The sequence below is a fragment of the Orycteropus afer genome, unplaced genomic scaffold (genome assembly GCF_000298275.1).
Source record: "Orycteropus afer afer isolate SDZICR_OR568_19922 unplaced genomic scaffold, OryAfe1.0 scaffold00563, whole genome shotgun sequence".
In the NCBI taxonomy this organism is placed as follows: Eukaryota; Metazoa; Chordata; class Mammalia; order Tubulidentata; family Orycteropodidae; genus Orycteropus; species Orycteropus afer.
Window position 1 is genome coordinate 970,137 of NW_006922150.1, and position 14,147 is coordinate 984,283.

A 14,147-nucleotide genomic window follows, 5' to 3' on the forward strand; every position below is an offset into this window, starting at 1 on the left:
TTGCCTGCTAACCAGACGGCTGGCGGTTCAAACCCACCAGCCACTCCTCGGAAGGAAGGTTGGGCAATCCTACTTCCGTAGTGATACTGCCTCGAAAACCCAAGGAGGGGTCGCTATGAGTGATACTGCCTCGAAAACCCAAGGAGGGGTCGCTATGAGTCGGGGCCGACTCGATGGCACATAACAACAACAACAACAACAACAACAGTTGTTCATAGTCTCTCTTTATATTCCTTCTGATACCTGTAAGTGTGGTAGTAATGTCAAATCTTTCATTCATGATTTTAGTTATTTGAGTCTTCTTTCATTTTTTCTTCATCAGTCTAACCATGGTTTTGTTAATTTTGTTGATCTTTTCAAAGAACCAACTTTTTCTTTGTTTAATTTTTAATAGTATTCCCTTGTGATTTCAATACTTTCAAATTTACTGATTATCTTTTATGGCTTATCATATGATCAGTTTTGGAGAATGTTCAGTGAACACTTGAGAAGCATAGTTATTCTGCTATTATTGGGTAGAATTTTCTTTACATGTCTGTTAGTCTGTGTGGTTTATAGTATTCAGGGCTTTTAATTTCATATTGATCTTTTGCCTAGCTGTTCAATCATTCTGTAGTCTTTTGTTTTTATTGTTACTGTTCTTGATGTTTACTAATAATGCTGCTGTGAATATTCTTGTATTGTTTCTTCTAATGCACTTATGTGTGATTTTTCCCTTGAGTATGTTCGTGGGAGTGGAAATCAAGGTTCATAAGGTATGTATATTATTCAATTTATTAAATATCAAGACTATTAATCAGAGTACATATATTTTCAGAATTCTTAAGTTTTCCCAATATTTTCATAATATAATATCATGCTATTGTGGTTTTAATTTTTCCTTCTCTATGAAAATAAGACTATTGTGCTATTTAATTTAGATATAATTTAGACATAATTTTCTTTTTGGAATGCTTATACACATCTTTTGGCCATTTTCCTTTGAGTTATAGTTCTAAATCTTATTTATTTGTAGGAATGCATTTTGTATTCTGGATGGAAATCTTTTGTCAGTACCATATATTGCAATGATATTATTTTTATTATGTTATTGATAAACCACTTGTCTTCGAAAATCTCCAGATATTATCTCATTATCATTTGATTTAAACTCTTCAGTTTTCTTTTGAAACAAGGATATTTTAGGTTTGATATAATCAAAACAATCTTTTTTTTTTTTTTGCTTCTGATTTTTGCTTTTATACAGTGACTTCAGCCTACTGTATATTATTATTAAAAATCATTTGTTTTCTTTCAGGACGTATGTAGCATTTTTTACTTTACATTTAGACGTTAGTTTGTAAGGATTCTTTATAGTGAAATAAGGTAGGTTAACTATTTACATTTTGTTTGATACAGCTAGGCAATTATTGCAGCATTATTAAAAAATATATTTTCCATTCATTCCATTCCATTTCCATTCCATTCAAATAAAATACTAACTTTATTTTAATTTTTTTATCTGAGAATCTGTTTTTTGACACTAATTTAACATTTATGTATTTTTCTAATTATTTGCCATTGTTATCACATAATTAGTGGCAACTTTCTATATCTTTGTATTTGTTATAACAATAACAACACTTTGCTGAGCTTCTTGTATTCGATTGTACTAAAGTTAATGATATTTTACATAGTTCAATATTAACATCGTATTTAGCTTTTAATTTTGTTATATTTAGATCATATTTGCTTAAATTTTTGTTTTGCTCTTCATTTTAATGAGATTTCATAGCATTTCACAATTAATATCTGGTATTTACTGTTGACATCTAGAAAGATTTATTTATCTTGCTTTAGGCAGTCTCTTTTGTTCCTCTTATAACAAGCTTATTTTCATGTCTAGTAATCAAATTTTAATAAGTATGTTGGCATTTATTTATTAATTAAATGATCCTTCTCCTGAATTTTCTTAATATAATATATTAGGTTGATAGAGCTCTTAAAGTTAAACATTATATAATCACACTTGGTTATATTTTATGAGCTATTCCCTGTAATTATGTTGTATATACACGTGACTTGAAAAAAAATGTATTACCAGTAAACATAAACACAACTGAGTTGTAATTATATTCTTCTGTGATATAAAATATTGTACACATTATTTTTTGGGGGTAATAAATTTGTCGTAAGATTGTATGTAATTTTCTCTATAGTTGTGATAGCTAAGATTGTGTGTCAGCTTGGGTGGGCCATGGTTATCAGTGGTTTAGAAGTTATAATGTATTCATTCCCCATGATGAGATCTGGAGTAATCACTTCCATGTTATGAGCAGCCAAGCAGTTGAAAAGGAGTTTTCTCAGGGGTGTTGCTTGCTTCCAATTTACATGGACATTCTGACAAAACACTTTGGCTTATTGCTCACTGTGGATCCTGCATCTGGCTATTTATTATCTCACCTCAATTTCCTGGACTTGGTGGGCATAGTTATTATAATGGACCACAGAATCGAAGTAGTAATCAGAATAGTCTGACTCGTGTGGACTTACGTCTTTTGATACTTAGGTATGGCTTCCCTAGAAGTGAAATAGATGGGAAATCTACTCAATATTTACTTGGTCTGTGGAAGAATTCTAGGTCAAGTGTACAGCAGTCAAACTTGAATCTCCGTAATATAGAGTCATGTCCCCTCAATCAATTCCTAGACTTGAGCCAGTTTATAGACCCACAACCCCTTCAATGGAGCGGAGGCCATATCCTCTTGAGGAAGAATTCAATATGGTGATTCCTTAGAAAGCTGGAATTGGAGATACCGTTTGACCCAGCAATCCCATTACTAGGTATGTATATCCTAGAGAGGTGAGAACCAGGGCATGAAAAGATATATGCACACTCATGTTCATCACAGCACTATGTACAATGGCAAAAAATGGACACAACCTATGTGCCCATCAGAGGAAGAGTGGATGACCAAAATATGGTGCATACACATTGTGGAATGCTATGCAGTACCAAAGAATAACGTACAGTCTGCAAAACACCACATAATATGGATGAACTTGGAAGACATTATGCTGAGTAAAATAAGTTAATCACAGAAGGGCAAATATGGTATTAGTTTGTTGTTGTGGAAGGTCAAGAAAAGTTTACATATGGAGGGAATTTCTTTGTTGGTTGCCAGGGATGGGAGGGGAGGGAAAGGAATACTGCAAAAAAATATGCATTGACCCATGTCACTTTAGTTTTGTGTATTTCACTGTATATAAATTATATTTCAATAAAATGCATTAAAAATGACTAACTAAATAAAATAATCTTGGTTAATTGCTTTTGTGTCTATATTATCAAATTATTCTTCCCTTCACCATATTTTAAACTTTTTGAACACTTATTTTAATGTCTGTCCATCTGCATATTTTAAGGCCTTAAGAATCAAGTCCCTCTGAGTTATTTCTACTATCATTCATGGTGGTCTGCTTTCTTCTGTGAATTATAAATGTGATTTTATCTGCAGTTATCTTCTGAGTCCTCTGTTGAGGATTCATTCCTTTAAGGAAGTTTTGTTTTTCTTCATCAATGTAGTTCAAGAACTTTGCCAAATCTGAACTACCAGGAGGTTATATTTCTTGACTAAGGAATTTCTGAACAATTTTGTGTATATTTGAATGCCAAATCAAAATGAGTGCAAGCTCTTGAGTACAAATTCTCTGGATAATTGTTTTTTCCAATGTATATAAGTGCTGAGATGGGTAAGCTTTCCTGGAATCTAGACATCTTTAAATATTTCTTCTAGATATCAATTCTAATTTTGATATTTTAAAAGTATTTATGTTAATCATTATTAGCAGTTTCAAAATCCAAGCTTCTTGGTTACCAGCTATGACCTTAATGTTGCCTTCAGTACCCAGGAAGACCTCCAAATTGATATATTTTATATACTCCTTTTTGTCTTTGATTAGGGATTTTTTTCTGCTGTCTTAAAAGATGACCTATGATTGTAAACATGCAACTTTTATGTTTCTAGATTTTTTTTACAGTCTGTAGATTATTATCTAGTTTACCAAAGTGTAGGTAACACAAAGCACTAGACTGAATTTGACCTAATTATTAGTGATTAAAAAAAAAAAAAAAAACTTATTACTTTTCACCAAGTCTTATGTTATCAATCAGCTCTGTAGTTCATATGACTTTCTAACAGTGATAAAATATGCCTCTTCCTCCACTTTCTTTCTCCACTTGCACATTATGCCATTATGTTCTTTAATTGACTAGTAGGATTGAAGTTATCTGATCTTTTCTATATATGTAACCATTATTAATGATTTATAGGGTGTACTGGGTTGGGGCGAACTCGACGGCAAATGACAACAACAACAGGGTGTACTGGAGACAATGACCCAAAACACTTACACTTTGGGAAGGCAGTCTTCAGAGGAAATATGAACTAAAGCATCAGAGAACACAGATCATTCCATAGGTAGTTGAAGAAGAGCCAAGAAAATAGAAAGATAGTACTAAGAAAGAAAAATAAAGGGGTAGGTGAAAGAGTGTCAGGCAGTTCTTTGTATGACTGATGGCTAACACCAATAATTATATTTCCATACTCCTCCATTAAAGCCAAAGGCATTATGGTGGTATAGTGGGTATGGTATTTGGTTAATAACCAAAGTTCAGTGTTTTGAACCCACCAGCTACTCCATGGATGAAAGATGAGTTAGTCTGCTTCTGTAAAGATTTGCAGCCTTGGTGACCCAATGTGGTTCATTAATGAGCCAGAATCTACTCGATGGCAGTGAGTGTGACATGACAAATTTGACATGAAATCTATTAAGCATCCTTATGCACTTTTGTGATACAAACAGCATGTTAGGCAATAGATTGGAGATTCAAGTCCACCCAAAGGCTTCTCAGAAGTATAGCCTGGAAATTTTCTTCTGAAAAATCAACCATTGAAAACCCTGCGGAATACATTTCTACTCTCACACACATCAAGTTGGCATGGGTCAGAATCAACTCAAAATGGCACTTTGTTATGTATAAGTCACTGTACAGTGGCAAAGTAAAAGCAGAATCAGGCTTGCAATTTTAAACTAGAGGAAAGTCTGTGCAGCTGGGAACCAGAGAGGAATAACATAGGCCTTGGCAGCCTCTACAGCTGCGGAGGTATTTTGAGACTGAATCAGGCCCTGAATAATTACGTTGTCATTTTGTGGTAATCATTCACTAATTCAATAAACAGTCAACATTGACTATATAATTAAAAACTAGTTACATGGAATTTGTGCCCATAATTTAGTAACTACAATTAGTGTCTTATGCAATTGTTTAAATCTGTCATGTTTAAGTCATTGTAAATATCTTTTTTTTTTCAATATACATCAACTTGTTCTCACATTGATGCCTTTTATTTGTTTATAACATCTTTATAAAATCATAATATCAAAGAACATTAGAAACCCAAAGACCCTATAATGTCACTCAACTCCCATTCCCTAATCTCTAACTGTGCTCCAATTTATTTCTGAAGGAATAGTCCCAAGGGATGCATAGCTTACCTGTAGACAAATGGTAGCTCAATATCAGTTTTTGTGAGCAAGTTTTACAATCTAAGATGTATATCTGAGTTCAAGGAGAAGATAAATTTTAACTAAGATTTGATTAGACAATTTCGTAGTAAATAATACTGTATTTCTGTCTATAAAAAGTAGTTAGGTGACATGTAGAATGAATACAAAAAATAAAAATATTGAAAAAGGGACATAGAATAGTTTGATATCCAATGTGCCTGTGTATATACATGTGTGTGTGTGTGTGTGTGTGTGTGTGTGTGTGTGGAGAGAGAGAGCTCTGGTGGTACAGTGTCTAAAATGACTGATAACCAGAAGGTTGATGATTCAAAACCACTAGCTTCTCCACAGGAGGACTACAGAGCAATCAACTTCCCTAAAGATTTAGCATCTTGGAAACCCAGTGGAGATCACCATGAGCCAGAGCCAGAATCTGCTCAATGGCAGTGATTTCTGGTATATATATATATATATATATATATATATATATATATACACACACACACACACACACAGTTTTTTTTTGTGTGTGTATATATATATATATATATATATATAACCATATATTTATGGTTTTCCAGTCAATATGGCTCATAGAAACTCTGTAGGACAGACTAGAACTGCCCCATAGGGTTTCCAAGGTTATAAATATTTACAGAGTCAGAATTCTCTATACATACATATACACCTATTTGTCATTTATCTAATATCTCATTAGTCAACATTTCACATTTATAACAATAGTGATATATCTAGTATCTGGTTATTTGGCAAATTAACAACATATATCTTGTAGTAACAAATGCAGAGGTCCAAGGAGATAGTAATATCAGCTATGAAGGTTAAACTTATGTATCAACTTGGCTATGTCATGATTTTAGTGGCTTGGTGGTTCTAGATGTGGTTTCTTTTCTTCATCATATTAATATATCTCCTGGCACCTGGTGTGCACCTATTGAGCTGGCCAATGCCTTTTTCTCAATTCCAAGTTTGAAGGCTCACCATAAGCGGTTTGCATTTAGCTGGCAAGACCAGCAATATACCATCATTGTTCTATCTCAGCAGAGTATCTACTTCCCTGACCTACGTCAAAATTTAGCCTGCAGAGAACTTGATCATTTTCCCTTCTACAAGACATCACACTGGTGTGTTGCATTGATAATATTATGCTGATATGACCTAGTTAGGAGAAGTATCAGTGACTCTACACTTGTTCATAAGATATTTACATGCTAGAGGGTGTGAAATTAACCCAATGAAAATTTAGGTGTCTTCCATTTCAGTAAAATTTCCAGGGGTTCAGTGGTATGGGACATATCAAGATATTCCTTCAAAAGTGAAGTTATTTTACCTGACCCCTCCTACAACTAAAAAGGAGGTACAAGGCCTGGTGATCATCTTTGAATGTCGGGTGTACTACACTGGTCTATTTATCAAGTGACTCAGAAAACTGCCAGTTTTGAGTGTGGCCTAGAAAAAGAAAAGTTTCTGTAAAGGTTCAGGTTGCTGTGCAGGATGTTCTGCACAGCATATGACCATATGATTCAGCTGATCCAATGGTGCTTAAAGTGTCAGTGGCAGATTAACATGCTGATGTGAGTCTTTGACAAGCCCCTGTTGGTGAATCATAGAGTAGACCCTTTGGACTTTGAGGCAACACCCTGTCTCCTCTGCTAAGAACTACTCTCCTTTTGAGAAATAGCTTTTGGTCTGTTACTGGGTGTTCTGGTTACCTAGTGCCACTCTGACAGGAAATATACCACAAATGGGATAGCCTTAACAAACAGGAGTTTATTCTTACAATTTGGAGGGTTTAAGTCCAAGTTCAAAGTGCCAGGCTCTAGGGGCTGGGTGAAAACCCCTCAACCTTAGGATCCAGCCTGGCCTCCTGCTCCCGGCCCACTGGAGCTAGAGGCATTTCTTCACTCAGACAGCTGTTCGCTGTTGAGGCTGAGAAGCCCCAAGGTTGACAACTAAAAAGACACAGTCCCGATGTTACCAATCCACATGGCAGGCTATTCACTTAAGTCCACTGTAAGTCCTAAGGTCAGCAGAGCATAGCAGGCTGGTGAGCAACAACATGGCTACATGTAGGGTCCAAGCATGCCATAGGCTAGGACCATTCTCAAAGCTTCTCCTTATATACAGGAAGCAGACCACATACCCCAAAGCAGCTACTCAGCTGCTTGTGGTAGATTCTACCATGGAGTTGATTGCCGGTCTCATCATGGGGAATAACTACCACCAGCTGCCCAGTCACTCAACCAGGACTAGCCAATTGACACAAAAACATAACCACCACATTGGGCCTTAATAGAAACTAAACACCAAATTATGAGCCACCAAGTCACCATGCACCTGAACTGCCCATCATGAACTGGATGTTGTTTGACCCACGGAGTCATAAAGTCAGACATGCACAACAGTATTCCATCATTAAATGGAAGGGGTATATACGAGGTTGGGCCTGAATAGGGCTTGAAGACACAAATAAGTTTCATGAGAAAGTGGCCCTAATGCCATTTCAATCTTTTCACATTGCCTTCCTTCTATCAGTGTACAGCAATGGCCTCATCAGGAGTTCCTTATGATCAATTGACTGAGGAAGATAATATTTATCCCTGATTTACAGATGGTTCTGCATTATATGCAGATACTACTCGACATTGGACAGCAGCAGTATTGCTGACCCTTCCTGGTCCCTCTCTGAAGGACAGGGAAATACTCCCAATTGTCAGAACTTTGAGCAATGAACTTGGTTGTTCACTTTACTTGGAGAGAGAAATTGCCAAAATTTCAACTGCATACTGATACATGGGCTGTGGCTAATAGTTTGACTGGATGGTCAGGAGTTGGAATGAACATGATTAGACAAGAGGTGACAAGAAAGTACAGGGAAGACATATGTGCATAGACCTCTCTGAAAGGACCAAAGAAGTGAAGATATTTGTCCCATGTAAATGCTCATCAAAGAGTGACCTCAGCAGATGAGGATTGTAATAGTTGAAGCTGTGTGTCAACTTGGCTGGACCACAATTCTGTGTGGTTTAAGCAATTGCGATGTGGGTTATTCCCATGATGGGATCTGATGTATATGTTTTGAACAGCCAATCCATTGAAAGGGAGTTTCCCTAAGGGTGTGGCCTGCTTCCAGTATATTTATAGACATCTGGGAAAAGAGACATTCTTCTGTGGATCAGGATCCTGTTGTGCTGCCTACAACTGTTCATGAGTGAACAATCCACTATTCAGCCTGCAGATCTTGGATTCATCATTCATTGGAATCAACAGCTGGTATACTGCCTGCCAACCTTGAACTCATCACCCCCTGTAGCTGCATGAATCAGGAAAAGCCTCCAGCATGACATTTGATCCAAGAACTTGGGACTTGCAAGCTTGGCATTTTCCTAAGATAAATTTCTCTGAAAGAAAGCATTATTTCTTCTACTAACAGAGCTGATATTGACAAAAACCAAACCCAGAGTGTTAGTGTAAGGGTGACTGGATTAAAACAGCAATTGAAATGCCAATCCAGAACAATGTCTGAAGTTAAAGTGAGGGCATTGATTGGAAAAAAATGGGATTCTGAAACCTGGATTGGGGACATATGGGCAGACAGACAGTCAAGAAGATGAGGATATGGAGCCTGTAAATGCTATTGAATCCCACCTATCTGAAAGGATTACTATGAAACCATTATCCCCTCCACCTCAGTTTGATAGGATTAACCCAGGTGCTCCTGCTGGGTCATTGCCTGAGGCAGAGACCATGGAAGACATTCCTGAATATTCTCAGGAACTGCACCAACCACCCATTGTTGCTGCTCGACCTATAACTAAAGTTAAGTGCAAGCAAGATCCAAAAGGTGAAATACAAAGTGACTGAGGCAGTGGTATGCTACACCCAAAAGGACTTACTTGATTTTGCTAACACGTACACACAGAAAACTGGAGAATATGAATGGGAATAGCTACTGAGGGTGTGGGATAATGGTGCAAGGAATATAACATTGGATCACTCTGAGTTTATTGATTTAGGCACACTAAGTAGAGATTCTTCATTCAATGTTTCAGCTCGAGAGGTTAGGAAAGGATCTAATTGTTTATTTGGTTGGTTTACTGAAGCTTGGATTATGCGGTGGCCTACCTTAAGTCAAGTTGAAGTACCAGACCTGCCTTGGTATACTGTAGAAAAAGGTATCCAAAGGCTTAGGGAAATTGGCCTGTTGGAATGGATTTATCAGATTAGAACCCTAGAGCCAGAAATGGAGCATCCGGAGGACACGTCTTTCACCAGTACAGCGAGGAACAAATTTGTGAAAGGAGCCCCAGCATCCTTGATGCCTGCTATGATTGTTACTTTATGTAAGCTGGATTTGACAGTGGGAATTGCCCTAATTGAATTAAGACACTTAACTATGATGGAGTTGCTTAGAACTTGTGGTAGTAGGGGCCACGTAGCAGCAGTTCATTGACAAAGACAAAGTGGGCGTGGTTACCATAATTGACAGCGGAGTCCAAACAGTAATCAGAACGGTCTGACTCATGTGGAATTAATGGCATTGGCTACTTAGTCATGGTGTTCCTAGGAGTGAAATACATGGCAAACTTACTAAATATTTACTTGATTTGTATAGACAGAAGAATTCTAGGTCACATGAATAGCAGCTTATATTGAATTGCCAGAATACAAAGTCGCAGCTTCTCAATCAATTCCCAGACTTGAGTCAGTTTACAGACCCACATCCTCTTGAATGTAGGAGAGACCAGGTCCCCTTGAGGAAGGAGCCCACTATATTGCCAAAAATTTATAATGTCAATCTGTCTCCCAGCCTTCCCCAAAAGGATCTGAGGTCTTTGTGACTGTTCCTTGTGGAAAAGGAAATTATCAAATTTTGGGGGGATTACTGGACACTGGCTCTAAACTGATACTAATTCCAGGAGATGCAAAGCATCATTGTGGCCCACCAGTCAGAGCGGGGGCATATGGAGATCAAGTTATTGATGGGGTCTTAGCTAAGGTGAATCTCACAGTGGGTCCAGTGGGTCCCTGAACTCATCCTGTAGTGATTTCCCCAGTTCCAGAATGCATACTGAACCATTGGCAGAATTCCTACATTGGCTCCCTGACATGTGGAATAAGGGCTATTATGGTAGGAAAAGCCAAGTGAAAGCCATTAGAACTGCCTCTACCTACAAAAATAGTAAATCAAAAGCAATACCACATCCCTGGAGGAGTTGCAGAGATTACTGACACCATTAAGGACTTGAAGGATGCAGGGGTGGTGATTCCCACCACATCCCCATTTAACTTGCCTATTTGGCCTGTGCAAAAAACAGATGGATCTTGAAGAATGACAGTAGATTATCAAACTTAATCAGGTGGCGACTCCAATGGCAGCTGCTGTTCCTGATGTCGTTTCATTGCTTGAGCAAATTAGTACATCTCCTGGTACTTAGTTTGCAGCTATTGATCTGGCCATTGCCTTTTTCTCAATACCAATTTCAAACGACCATCAGAAGCAGTTTTCCTTATGCTGGCAAGGCCAACAATATATTTTCACAGTGCTTCCTCAGAGGTATATCAACTCCCTAGCACTATGTCATAATTTAGTCCATAGAGATCTTGACTGCCTTTCCCTTCCACAAGACCATTATATTGATGACATTATGCTGATTGGACCTAGTAAGGAAGAAGTATCAATGACTCTAGACTTATTGGTGAGACATCCGTATGCTAGAGAGTGGGAAATTAGCCCAACAAAATTTCAGGCATCTTCCACCTCAGTGAAACTTCTTGGAGTCTAATGGTGTGGGGCATGTCGATATATTCCTACTAAAGTGAAAGATAAGTTATTGTATCTGGCTTTCCCCACAACTAAAAAGGACACACAACATCTGGTGGGCCTCTTTGGATTTTGCAGGCAACATGTCCCTCATTTGGGTGTGTTGCTGGGGACTAGTTATCAAGTGACTCTGAAAGCTGCTAGTTTTGAGTGGGGCCTAGCACAACAGAAGCCTCAGCAACAGGCTCAGACTTCCGTGCAAGCTCCTCTGCCACTTGTGCCATATGATCCAGCTGATCCAATGGTGCTTGAAGTGTCTGTAGCAGATAGAGATGCTGTTTCCAGTCCTTGGCAGGTCCCTATTGGTGAATCGCAACACACATCCTTGGAATTTTGGAAAAAAGCCCTGGCATCCTCTGCAGATAACTACTCTCTTTTAGAGAAACAGCTTTTGACTTGTTACTGGGCTTTAGTAGAGACTGAATGCCTAACCATGGGCCACCAAGTCACCATGAGGCCTGAGCCACCCATCATGAACTGGGTGTTGTCTGACCTACAGAGTCATAAAGTTGGACGTGCACAGCAGCTCTCCATCATTAAATGGAAGTGGTTTATCAGAGATCAGGCTTGAGCAGGACCTGAAGGCCCAGGTGAGTTGCAATGAAGAAGTGGCCCAAATGCCTATGGTCTCCACTCTGGTCATATTACCTTCCCTCTACCAGCCTGCACCAATGGCCTCATGGTGAGTTCTTTATGATCAATCAATTGAAGAAGAGAAAACTCATGCCTGGTTTACAGATGGTTCTGCGTGATATGCAGGCACAACTCAAAAGTGGACAGCCATGGCACTGCAGTCCCTTCCTGGGACTTCTTTGAAGGACAGTGGTCAAGGAAAATGTTCCCAATGGGCACAACTTCACTGTGTGCATATGGCTGCTCACCTTGCATAGAACAAGAAATGGCCAGATGTACGATTGTATACAGATTCTTGGGCTGTGGCTAATGGCTTGGCTGGATGGTCTGGGACTTGGAAGGAGCATGATTGGAAAATTGGTAACAAGGATGTATAGGGAAGAGGTATGTGATAGATCTTTCTGAAGGAGCCAAAAGAGTAAAGATATTTGTGTCTCATGTGAATGCCCACCAAAAGGTCACCTCGACAGAGGAGGACTTTAACAATCAGGTGGATAGGATGACATACTCATTGGAAACCAGCCATCCTTTTTCCCCAGCTACTCCTGTCATTCCTCAATGGGCTCATGAACAAAGTGGCCATGGTGGCAGGGATGGAGATTATGCATGGACTCAGCAAGATGGACTTCCACTTACCAAGGCTGATTTGGCTACCACCACTGCTGAGTGCCCTATCTTCCAGCAGCAGAGGCCAACACTGAGTCCGCAATATGGAACCATTCCTTGGGGTGATCAGCCAGCAACCTGGTGGCAGGTTGATTACATTGGATCACTTCCATTATGGAAAAGACAGTGTTTTGTTCTTACTGGAATAGATACTTATTCTGGATACAGATTCGCTTTCCCTACATGCAATGTTTCTGCCAAAACTACTATCCATGGACTTACAGAATGCTTATCCACCATCATTGTGTCCCACAAAGCATTGCTTCAGATCAAAGGACTCACTTCACAGCAAATGAAATGCGACAATGGGCCTGTGCTCATGGAATTCACTGGTCTTATCATGTTTCCCATCATGCAGAAGCACCTGGCTTGATAGAACAATGGAATGGCCTACTGAAAACACAATTATGGCACCAGCTAGGTGGCAATACCTTGAAGGGTTGGGGCAATGTTTTCTAGGAGGCTCTATAAGCTCTCAACCAGTGTCCAATATATGGTGCTGTTACTCCAATAGCCAGGATTCACACATCCAGGAAACAAGGGGTGGAAATGACACTCGTACCACTCACTATTACCCCTGGTGGCCCACTCTAAAAGTGTTTGCTTCCTGTCCCTGCTACCCTGTGCTTTGTGGGTCTGGAGATCTTAGTCCCAAAGGGAGGAACACTCCCACCTGGAGACACAATACTGATTGCATTGAACTGGAAATTAAGAATGCCACCTGGCCCTTTTGGCTTCCTCATGCCACTAGATCAAGAGAAAAGGAAGGGCATTACTGTACTATCTGGTGTGATAGATCCTGATTACCAAAGGGAAAATGGATTGACATTACATAATGGAGATAAGGAAGACTCTGTCTGGAATACAGGAGATTCTTTAGGATGTCTTTTAGTGTTACCATGCCCTGTAACTGAAGTCAATGAAAAATTACTGCAACCCAATTTTGATATGACTACTATGGCCCAGACCCTTCAGGAATGAAAGTTTGTGTCACCCCACCAGGCAAAGAACCACAGCCAGCTGAGGTGCTTGCTGAGGGCAAGCGAAATACAGAATGGGTGGTGGAAGAAGGTAGTTCTGAATAACAGCTATGACCACATGACCAGTTGTAGAAACGAGGACTGTGATTGTCATATTTCTTCATTGTACATGTGCATCAAATATTTTTGTTTCCTTCTGTTATGAACTGTGAAATATAAACAAAGTTAATGAATTTCAGTTGTACCCATATTAGTGTATCATATTAGGCACAAATATGACTTTATAATCGCCCTTATTTAGAAATTATATATGGGGAAGACTGAACATTGTGAAAATGTCAGTTCTACCCAAAGCAATCTATACATTCAATGAAATCCCAATCCAGATCCCATCAACATTCTTTAGGGATATGGAAAAAATGATCACTAACTTTATATGGAAAGGAAAGAGACCTCAGATAAGCAAAGCACTA

The 14,147-nt window shown here is 38.7% G+C and overlaps 1 pseudogene; it reads left to right on the plus strand.

Moving 5' to 3' along the window:
• Window positions 1–9,814: 9,814 nt before the first annotated feature.
• On the plus strand, window positions 9,815–13,821 carry LOC103210055 (annotated as a pseudogene).
• The last annotated feature ends 326 nt before the right edge of the window (window positions 13,822–14,147 follow it).